The sequence below is a fragment of the Mirounga angustirostris genome, unplaced genomic scaffold (assembly GCF_029215605.1).
Source record: "Mirounga angustirostris isolate CCGP_5_RB_7025 unplaced genomic scaffold, mMirAng1.0.hap1 SCAF_4, whole genome shotgun sequence".
Lineage (NCBI taxonomy): Eukaryota > Metazoa > Chordata > Mammalia > Carnivora > Phocidae > Mirounga > Mirounga angustirostris.
The window spans coordinates 149469122-149480658 of NW_026991712.1; positions in this window are offsets into that span (position 1 = coordinate 149469122).

Consider the following 11537-nt stretch of genomic DNA (forward strand, 5'->3'; position numbering starts at 1 on the left):
TGAGATTGAGAAAGATGTGTTGGAGGTTTGAGGAGAAGAAGATGTGAAATAGTTAACCAAGGAGAAGTAGAGTGAATCAACCACAGAAATACAGTGGGCTTACTGCCTCACCTGAATTTAGTCATAATGAGTTTAAAATGAGAACAACAGGTTTGGTTTTATTGTTTTCTCTAGCTATTTTTTCCTAGGTGCAAGCATGGAGAGTTGGATTTAACCAGAGTTGAGGGTTTGCTTAATTAAGGGAGGGCAAGGGAATTGAGGATGTTTGCAAGAGAGTGATCACACAAAAATAAAGAAAGGAGAAAAGGGAGGACATGAGCTGGTTGAGGTCTAACAAAAAATAGATAGGCTCCAAATGGCCAACAGACACATGAAAAAGTGCTCAACGTCACTCGGCATCAGGGAAATCCAAATCAAAACCTCAATGAGATACCACCTCACACCAGTCAGAATGGCTAAAATTAACAAGTCAGGAAATGACAGATGTTGGCGAGGATACAGAGAAATTGGAACCCTCCTACACTGTTGGTGGGAATGCAAGCTGGTGCAGCCACTCTGGAAGACAGTATGGAGGTTCCTCAAAAAGTTGAAAATAGAGCTACCCTGTGGCCCAGCAATTGTACTGCTGGGTATTTACCCCAAAGATACAAATGTGGTGATCCAAAGGGGCACATGCACCCCAATGTTTATAGCAGCAATGTTCACAAGAGCCAAACTATGGAAAGAGCCTAGATGTCTATCAACAGATGAATTGATAAAGAAGATGTTGTGTATATATATATATATATATATATATATATATATATATACACACACACACACACAATGGAATATTGTGCAGCCATCAAAAAGAAAGAAATCTTGCCATTTGCAACAACGTGGATGGAACTAGAGGGTATTATGCTAAGTGAAATAAATCAATCAGAGAAAGACAAGTATCATATGATCTCAGATGTGTTGGAGGAATTTGAGAAACAAGACAGAGGATCATAAGGGAAGGGAGGGAAAAATGAAACAAGACGAAACCAGAGAGGGAGACAAACCATAAGAGACTCTTAATCTCAGGAAACAAACTGAGGGTTGCTGGAGTGGAGGGAGGTGGGAGGGATGGGATGGCTGGGCGATGGACATTGGGGACGGTAGGTACTATGGTGAGCACCGTGAATTTTGTAAGGCTGATGAATCACAGACCTGCACTCCTGAAACAAATTATACATTATATGTTGAATTTTGTAAGGCTGATGAATCACAGACCTGCACTCCTGAAACAAATTATACATTGTATGTTAATAAAAAGAAAAAAGAAAAATAGATAGGCTCAATGGATTGTTGTAGGTCCAGGTGGAGCTGAGGAGTTGGTGGAGTTGGTGGTCTCTGGTTACCTTTGGCAAGAGCAGTTTTGGTAAAGAAAGGAGGGTGGAGACTGATGAGCGAGTAGAGCAGTGAGGGGGAAGTGGAGAAATAAAGATCTTAATTGTAGCCAGTGCTTTCCAGACATAAGAAAATGAAGGCCTGATTGAAAGAGAAAGTTTTTTTCTCTAATAAATGTGGGAAACACAACAAGATGTCAAGCATTTGCTCCCAGCAGGATTCTAGAAGGCCCCAGCCTACTGGGCTTGCAGGTTCTCAGTCTAGCTTTGTCCCCCAAAACTGGGTAAAAGACCAGTTGGCTCAGGAACGCTAGGTGAAGATTAAAGCCCTAGAGGAATTTAGATTGTATCCCTTCTTTAATGACCCTTTGGGTAGAAAAATCTATGAAGTTGACTCTAGGGGTCAAATTCTGGGACCTAGATGAACACATTAGCGAACATAGAAGGAGTCCCATTTCTGACCTATGGCAAGTTTGTACTGATCACAGGTCAAAAGCAAATTCAAAGAGTTCCATAAAGATTGTGTTACTGGATATAGCAGAAACAGGACCAGACTCAGATCCAGAAAACCTGGGTTTCTAATTCTAGTTCTACCGCTCACCAGCTATACAGCTTGGGCAAGTCATTTAATCAGTCCAAACCTCAGATCCCTTATCTAGGAAGTGGGACTAGTAATATTTACCTCATAGATGGTTGTGAGGAATAGAGATAACGTGTGTAGATTGTCTAGCACTATGCTTAGCAATGCTGTAGGCATTCAGTAAACGATTGTTGAATATGAACAAGTTTTATTTATGAACAAATTACACACACACAGGGTTGTCTCCACCGCACACATACTGAAAATTTGTATGTAAACAAACACCATCCCAGAAATCTTTAAGAGTGTGGGAAGACACCCAACATTTCTAAAGTGAGTTAACTTTGTTTATACCATCTGTAAATTATTTTGAAATTCTACATTCTAAGCAGTACAAAGAGAAGAAATGGAGGGAACTACGTGAAGAAATGGAAAAAGAAAACAGGCAGGAGAAGCCAAGAAGAAAAAAGAAAAGGAGGAGGAAAGAGAAGATGACATCTGGGGAGTTGAAGAAGAGGGAAGTGGAGAGGATTCTGCTGAGGAACCAGGAAATGACAGGCAGCGGAAGGAAGATGATGCCAAAGGAGCCATTCTGGGTAAAAATGAAGAAGTCTGTGTTGACCAGAGGGATGAACTGTAACTGGGTTAAAAAAAAAACAACCTTACACTCAGAGGCAAGTGATGTTGCTTGGAAGGAGAAATGTTGATGAGGTTAGCAGAATCTGGGGAGCAAAAGTATATGCTCTTTTTGAACAAATTTTGGATTTGTATTTCTACTCTACCTCCTTTAGTCTGTATGACCTTGGGAAAGTCACAACACCTCCTGGGGCTTCTATTTCCTTATCAATGGAAAGGGAGTGATAATTCCTATTTCATGAGGTTGTGATATGGACTAAATGAGCCATGTGTGTACATTGCCTGATATAACTATATAGTCAACAAATAGTCACAATTCCTACTATCATTATCGTGGTGTTTAGGAAATTAATTGTTGGTAAATAAGCTTCTATATGAACTTGATCCTCACTTTCAATTTATCTCAGTACATCCAGGGAATTCTATTTTGTGTAAATATCTGTATTACTTAGTATTTACTGAATAGTTCTGATGGTTGTACTTGTGGGTGATGATGTTTTCTTCTTACAGATGTATCAAACACTTAAACACAAAATCGGACTTCCTCTTAACATAAAGAAGTTATTTTGTCAAAGTCCTTTTGCTTCTCTGCTGTTTTGTGCCCTAATTTTTAAATAATTGTTACTTGTTTGCAGGGTTGCTGGTCTTACACTTATCTTTTCTTCCCACCTGCTCACAACATCACTATCATAGGCATTCACATAGCTCTTTACAGAATGCAAAGCACTTTCCCATAAATTTGAGGAGTTCCTGCCATGTGCTCATTTAACCCTCACAGCAGCAATTGTAGAGGATACCATTATTATCTTCATTTTACAGATGTAGAAACTGCTTAGAACAGGCAAGTCATTTGCTAAGGGTAAGGGACAGGTCCAGTATCTGAACTCAAGTTCATCTGGTTCCAAAGCTTTTCCTTCCGTTGCACTAGGCTGTTGAATGAGTGAGCAAATAGCTCTTATATTGAATACAGATCGTAGGCATCATCTGACACAGAAGAAATACCATTTTAAGATAAATAAGCAAAATGTAGTTTTCCTCTTTAAAATTTTTTTCCCCCAAAAACCAAACATACAGAGAAGCAATTGAGAGAAGTGTGACAGTCTTTTCATATTAAGAAGTGATACAGCTAATGTGACAGCCGGCTGTTTGAGGCCACTGAGGTGGATTCCTGGCTCCATTTACTTATCAGCTATATTTTCTCAGGCAAGTGCTCTAACTTTCCTGTGTCTCATTTTTCACATTTGTGAGATGGGGTTAATAACAGGACCTACCGCAAACTCAGCTGTGAGGATTAAATGCTGACTCCTTCCTGCCTTTGTTTTACAAGAAGTACACCAAGGACTAATTCCAGGCTAGCGGGGGGGGGGGGGGGGGGGGGTGTCAGGCCCAGACCCAGCTGTCATATGATAGCACAGGGCTACAAATATGGCCCCGGAACACAGTAGGTGCTCGATAAAAATAGTTGAAAGATTGAACAAAACTCTGCCTGGTGTTTTCAGGGAAGATTTCATGAAGGAAGTGACTTTTGAGCCAGATATTGAAGAATGTGTATGAGTATGTCTGTGGACCAAATTTCAGAGTCAAAGAGCGGGGCACCCAGGTAACAGGAGTTGGGTGGTGAGTCAGGGAGGAATAGCAGGTATTCCTTCTCATTTTTTCCCATAGGTTGGTGCCTAGTGTATTTTCTGAGCCTTATAATCTTTGGAATATTCTGGCTTGGGAAACTTGGCCTTTGTAGAGGAGGCAAAACTTTACCTCTGTCCTTTTGGGGTCTTTGGCCGGGCCTGAAAATTGAATTGACATAACGCAGATGAACAGGAGAAAAGCATACACATTTACTTAATATAAATTTTATGTGACACAGGAGCCCTCATAAGGAAATGAAGGCCCAAAGAAGGGGCAAAACTTAAATGCTTTTAAACTAGGTTGAACAAACAGAGACAATTGTGGAAAGATAACGAAAACGTACAGGGAGGCTATAGGAAGATAAGAATTATTTTAACAAGGTCTGCTTGTGCAGAATTCTCTGTTTCAACTTTCTGTCCTTGATGATAAGAATGTTTCTTTTCTCCTGGTAGATGGAGAGCAGCTCTCACGTGGGAGTTTATCTCCTGTTTTCAGGAAGAAAAGAAATCAGAGTGTCTCCATTGTATCTGCTGTTTTTCAAGTGCTTTTCACTAAAAATAATCTTTATACTAAAGTGGCATTTTTGGGGTGGCATATTTTGGCACCCTTCATTTTTATACCTATTTATTTAACATAAGCATCTTCCATTGTGAACAAGAGTAAAGCTTTTGGTGCCTGAGCCTGAATATTGTATTGGGGCTGGAGGGCTGGCTTGTGGGTAATCTATATTTTAGGCATTCCAGTTTGATGCGAGCATTGTTTACTACCAATGTCTGCCCCCACCAGATAAAGATACTGATTTTCATGCAAAAGAGTAAAAGAGTAAAAAAAAAAAAAAAAGACTAAACAATATGGATCTATTTAAATATTTTTTAAAGCTGCTGCTTTGGGAATCTTAAACAAATTTTTTTTAAGTAAGGGGTGACTCTGCAGTTCGGTTGGTTGGGCATCTGACTCTTGATTTCGGCTCAGCTCATGATCTTGGGTTTGTGAGATCGAGCCCCACATCTGGCTCCATGCTCAGTGGGGAGTCTGCTTAAGATTCTCTCTCTCCCTCTCCCTCAGCCTCCCCCCACTCTCTCTTTTTCTCTCTCTAAAATAAATAAATAAATCTTAAAAAGAAATTAGGGGCTCAGTTGATTGAACATCCAACTCTTGATTTTGGCTCAGGTCTTGATCTCAGAGTCATGAGATTGAGCTTTGTGGCAGGCTCTGTGCTCAGTGGGGAGGCTCTCTCTTCCCTCTGCCAACCCCCTCTCCCCCTGGCTCACTCTCTCTCAAATAAATAAATAGATCTTAAAAAGAATTAAAGCTGGGCGCCTGGGTGGCTCAGTTGGTTAAGCGACTGCCTTCGGCTCAGGTCATGATCCTGGAGTCCCTGGATTGAGTCCAGCATCAGGCTCCCTGCTCGGCAGGGAGTCTGCTTCTCCCTCTGACCCTCCCCCGTCTCATGTGCTCTCTCTCTCTCTCTCATTCTCTCTCTCATATAAATAAATAAATAAATAAATAAAATCTTTAAAAAAAAAAAAGAATTAAAGCTGATGCTTTGGGGCATGCAACTCTTGATCTTGGAGTTGTGATTTCAAGCCCCACATTGGGCATAGAGCTTACTTACTTTATTTATTTATTTTTTAAAGATTTTATTTATTTATTTATTTGAGAGAGAGAATGAGAGAGAGAGCACATGAGAGGGGGGAGGGTCAGAGGGAGAAGCAGACTCCCTGCTCAGCAGGGAGCCTGATGTGGGACTCGATCCCGGGACTCCAGGATCATGACCTGAGCTGAAGGCAGTTGCTCAACCAACTGAGCCACCCAGGCGCCCCGAGCTTACTTTAAAAAATAAAAAAAATCATTCAAAAAAGCTGCTGCTTTTACATTTATTAAGTTGCTTTTATATTTATTTTGATAAATTGTACAAACATTATTTCAGAAATTAAGGTAATTTAACAAGGGAAAATACATGTATAGTTCCACCCTTTCTGCACAGACTTGGAAATTTTTTGTATTTCCTTCCAGGTCTTGTCTTTTGAACACCACCATTCTGCCACTGAAACATAATCCTCCAGATGAGGTTTTTGTTGTTGTTGTTTAAGATTTATTATTTATTTGGGAGAGAGAGAGAGAACATGAGCACAAGAGTAGAGGGAGGGATAGAGGGAGAGGAAGAGAGAGAGAATCTCAAGCAGATTCCCCACTGAACGTGGAGCCTGGCACAGGGCTCTGTCTCACAACCCCAAGATCATGACTTGGGCTGAAACCAAGAGTCAGATGCTCAACTAACTGAGCCACCCAGATGCTTGAAGTTTGTTTTTTTTTTAATTCTGATTATAGATTTTATTTTAGAAAATAACAGGTATTCGATATAAAAATTTGGAGTCTATAAGCATATTAAGAAGAATAAAAAAATTTCTCATTATCCCCAAATCCAGAGACAACTATACAATACCTATTGTCTTTCCTCCCAGTATTATGTTCATTCATTGATTGGATGGTTTGACTTTAGTTGTAGAGGGTTTAGTTAACCACACCCCTCAGTACATGGCATTTTATCATCTTAGGTTGGTATTATACTTTTAAGTTTTGTTATTTATTTTTTCCCTTTTAGTCCCCTCCCTTCCCCCACACAGGTAACTAAGTTTTACTTGGTGTATATCTTTTCATTTGTATATGTTCTTATAAAATGTGAATTTTGTTTGGTATGGATGTATTTTAATTTATGCAAATGGTACAGTGTTTAAATCTCATTTTGTTTCTTCAGACTTTTCACTGAACACTGTTTTTCAAATGCATTCATATTGCTGTGTATACATCTAACCCATTGCTTCTGATTGCTGTGTAATTCTTCATGATATAAAATTTTCTATATTTTAGTCATCTATTCTCCAGTGATAGACCACCAAACAGGTTGCCTTTAAGTCCTCACCGTCATAAATAACACTGTGATTAATATTTTAATCCTTTGTGTGTCTGCATAAGAATTTCTTTGAGATATATCCCAGGAGAGGAACTGTGGGTTCCTAGAGTATGTGAGTTCGTAATTATCATAATTTATATCAGATTGCTTTCCATAAAGGCCATAGCAGTGTACTCCTGCCACCATGTGTAAGGATTCCAGCATCCCCACAACTGCACCAGCAAGCATTATCATTCTAATTTTTATAGTTTGATAGGTGTAAAACAACAGCACATTGCTGTTTCAATTAACATTTCTCTGATTTTTTTTAGCATCTCTTCATATCCCTTTTGATTTTTGAATTTCTTCTCTGTTCATGTCTTTTGCTTATTTTTCTCTAGAGGTTGTTGTTCATATTTACTTGCAAGAGTTTTGTATGCTAAGTATTTCAAATAACTTCTCCCATTCTCTCATCCAGTTACTTTGTCTTTCATCTAGTTACAGCGTGTTTTGTTAAATGGGAATCCTTATTATTCATCAATATTACTGTGTTATAGTCTGTGACTTTGAAGTTTTGCCTTTCCCTTCTCCTTGGCCACAAACTATAATAGTCTTCTATTTTTTTTTAAATAATTTTTTCACATTTATTATGTCTTTAATTCTCCCAGAGTCCAGCCTTGTATGAGGTGTAGAATTGTTAAAATATGGTAATTTTAGGATTCAAGCCTTGATGTATCGGTTTCTGAGAGGGAGATATTAAAATCTTCAGTTACAATTATGCATCTATCTATTCCTCTCTGCCATTCTGTGTGTCTTAAGACTATATAATTAAGTTCACCTTTGTGTTTGCCTGTTGTTTCTTTTATGAATATATAATTACCTTTTATCACTTTTTATCTTTTGAGACTAAAATTTCTTTTTGACAGAATTCAGATCACAACTCAGTTCATATCTTCCTCATGTATCTCTTTTCATCTTTTTATTTTTAATCTTTCTATCCTTTTATGTTTTAAGTGTGTCTCTTTTTTTTTTTTTTTTAAAGATTTTATTTATTTATTTGACAGAGAGAGACACAGCGAGAGAGGGAATACAAGCAGGATGAATGGGAGAGGGAGAGGCAGGCTTCCCGCGGAAGAGGGAGCCCGATGCGGGACTCGATCCCAGGATCCCGGGATCATGACCTGAGCCAAAGGCAGACACTTAACGACTGAACCACCCAAGCGCCCCTAAGTGTGTCTCTTATAGCCAATTTATTGTTGGATGTAATTTTTAAAAATTCAATTGGTGAGATTAACTTATTTGCATTTGATGTAATTAATATATATTAAGATTTAGTTCTACCATCCATTCACTACGCATTCCTTTTTATTTTTTATTTCCACCATTGGCGAGGCTGAATTTTCTTCTGCAGGTTTAAATTTTATATATAATATTATACTTCTTGTGGTAGTTAGCCACTGGCTTCAGACTCATACCCATGGGTTTAGAGAGTTCCTCCATCTTAACAGCTTGGACAAAAGCCTAAACAAAAGTTCCAAGCTTGACACTCAAAGATCTGATGTGTCATGTGCTCATGTTGATCCAATCACTATTGCTGAGATGCTAGGTACTTGATTTCTAACGGAAACACAGGGTACCATTACAAAGGAAGAATGGAGGCTGGGAGACCATAGAACAATGTATGTCCACTTCATACTAAATCAACTTCTTCAAGCCTCATTTTCTTCATCTGTGAAATGGCAATGATAATACCTATCTCAAAGGGGTGATTTGAGGAGCAAATCGGGTAATAGATATGAATTATTACTCTTGTGAATCATACAGTGCTATACAAAGATTAGTTTTAATTCTTGCTCTTGCATTTCTCACATGGTATCATTTGTTTATCTCTATGTATTTGTATTTATTTGTATTGTGTATCTGTATTTATTGTTGGTATTTATCTTTACTGCCAAATGGGAAAGTGTCATCCTAGCCAGCACTCTCCCTAAATTGTGCCAATGCCTGTAGAACTGATTTTTTTCTTTCCAGAGAACAATGAATGGGCAAGATGTCAGGATGGTGTTTGACTGGGGAGTAAGTTTCTATCCAAAGAGCCCTGAAGTTTCAGAGCAGGTTAACTTGCTAGTAGACAGCTGAAAGCTTGGTGCAATAGAGCCAAACTGGGCTCTGGTTCTTTCTCTGCCCCAAATTAGTTGTGTGGCCTTAGGCAGATCACATAAACTCTCTGAGCCTGAAAAATGGATGTCACAAGAAGATCTACCTCTTAAAGTTGTGGTAGGGTTAGATAAGATTATATGTAAAATGCCCTGGCCTTAGACACTAAGTCTTAAACTTGTGAGACACATACTCAAATCTCTTTCTTGAGCACTTATCAATTTCCATTCTGCTACATCATGGCTAGGTTGAATGCAGGTTCTTTCTCATCTCTGAAGTACATTGAATTGCTCTGTTTTCTTAGAGAATAACTGTTGTTTCCCTCAAGGTCCCATGTCTTCAGAATTTAGGCCAGGAATACTTGCCAGCAGAATAGAGTCTCACAAGAGATTCTGTTTGTTATAGGCAACTGAAGTTGATAATTCTTTTTTTTTTTTTTTAAGATTTTATTTATTTATTTGACAGAGAGAGACATAGCGAGAGAGGGAACACAAGCAGGGGGAGTGGGAGAGGGAGAAGCAGGCTTCCCGCTGAGCAGGGAGCCCGATGCGGGGCTCGATCCCAGGACCCTGAGATCATGACCTGAGCTGAAGGCAGACGCTTAATGACTGAGCCACCCAGTCGCCCCTGAAGTTGATAATTCTAATTTTTTTCACATGTGAAGATTTCGATTCACCCTAGACTGAAAGTGTATACCTGCTAAGTTTACTGGACTAGGCTCTTCTACTACATGATTGCTCAGAAACCTATAATAATCCCGTGAATTAGGTACTAATATCCCCATTTTACTGACAGGGAAATAGAAGGTCATATAAATTAAGTAACTTGACCAAGATGACACAGTTGAGAAGAAGGGAGACAGTCTAGTGTAATGGAAGGAAGATGGGCTTTGGAGTCAGAAAGATCTAAATTAGGATCCCAGCAGGACCATATACTAGGTCTTAAACTTGGAACAGTGACCTAATCTCTTAAATCTCAGTTTCTTCAGTGCGGATTAGAACATCTACCTCAAGTAAGTTTTGTGAGGTTGAACTGAGATAGTATTTGTAACACAGAGTGCCTGGCACATGGTAGGTGCTCTCTAAATCCTTTGGTACTTGATAAGTGTATTGGGAACCCAGAGCCTGTGGAGCCCACCTATAGTGCTATTTTAGAGGAATCTTCAATCATTATCAAGCTTCTTTAGAACATTTGACGAGACATTCAAATGAGGCAGTGAGATATAGTGAAAGGAGCCCAGGCATGGGAGTCTAGAATCTGGGATTTGGTGCTACCTCTTATTTAGTATGTATCTGACTTTGGGCGAGGAAATTGAGCCTCAGTTTCCTTATTTGTAAAATAGAGACAATATTCTTTGCCTCACAGGGTTGCTGGACTTACGCATGCACACGGATGCAAACACTCTTTTTAGTCTTAGAAATGTAAATATGTGGGCTGTAAATATGAGGGCTTTCAATTTGTGTTTATTATTCTCAGAGGGAAGGTAAACAGGACTCAAGATAACCTGAGCCCTGCCTCCTAGAGAACAACTATGGGGGAACTTGAACCTTAAGTGAGTCCTGATTAACTATTTGCCACCACTGCTGCTGGGGTTGCCAATTGTGCTCAAATATCAATCATCGTGCCTGCTAAATCCTCAGCCCTGCCCAAAGGCAGCCCTGTGCAGGACGTCCCCCCCGCCCACACCCTGCCCCACACAACTGTTTGGACCAGGACTGGGAATCTGACCCAAAGGCAAGCAACCCATGAGCTTGTCAATGACCTACAAATGTGGTCTGTCTTCTAGAAAATGAGTTGGACAAATCAATATTTCTCTCTCTGGAATTTGAGTTGGGAAATATGAGGTGATTGAGGCAATTAGTAGCAATAGAAACTATGACCAAAGGGATGCAAAGAGAGAGGTCATGAGGTTGAGTAGGGGTCCGTGTGAGAGGAGATGGCGTCTAGGCTGTGACAAACCAAAGTGATGAGGAAGCAGAAATTATGAGTAAGCAGAAGCTATGAAGTAGAACACAATAACATATGTTTATTCAATACATGTTTCTAGAGTTCCTCCTATGAACAAGGCACCGTGTTAGGCTCTGAAAACACAAAAATGACCAAGACACAGCCTCTGCCTTCTTTGCACTTAATTTTAGTGGGGAAGAGAGACAAAACAAGTAAGCAAACAAGTAATTAGAAATTGTTTTAAGGCCTAAAAAGAAAACAAATATGAAGCTGAGATAGAACATACCAGGAAGGGAGCCACTTAAGAAATAGCACCATAAGGGAAGTT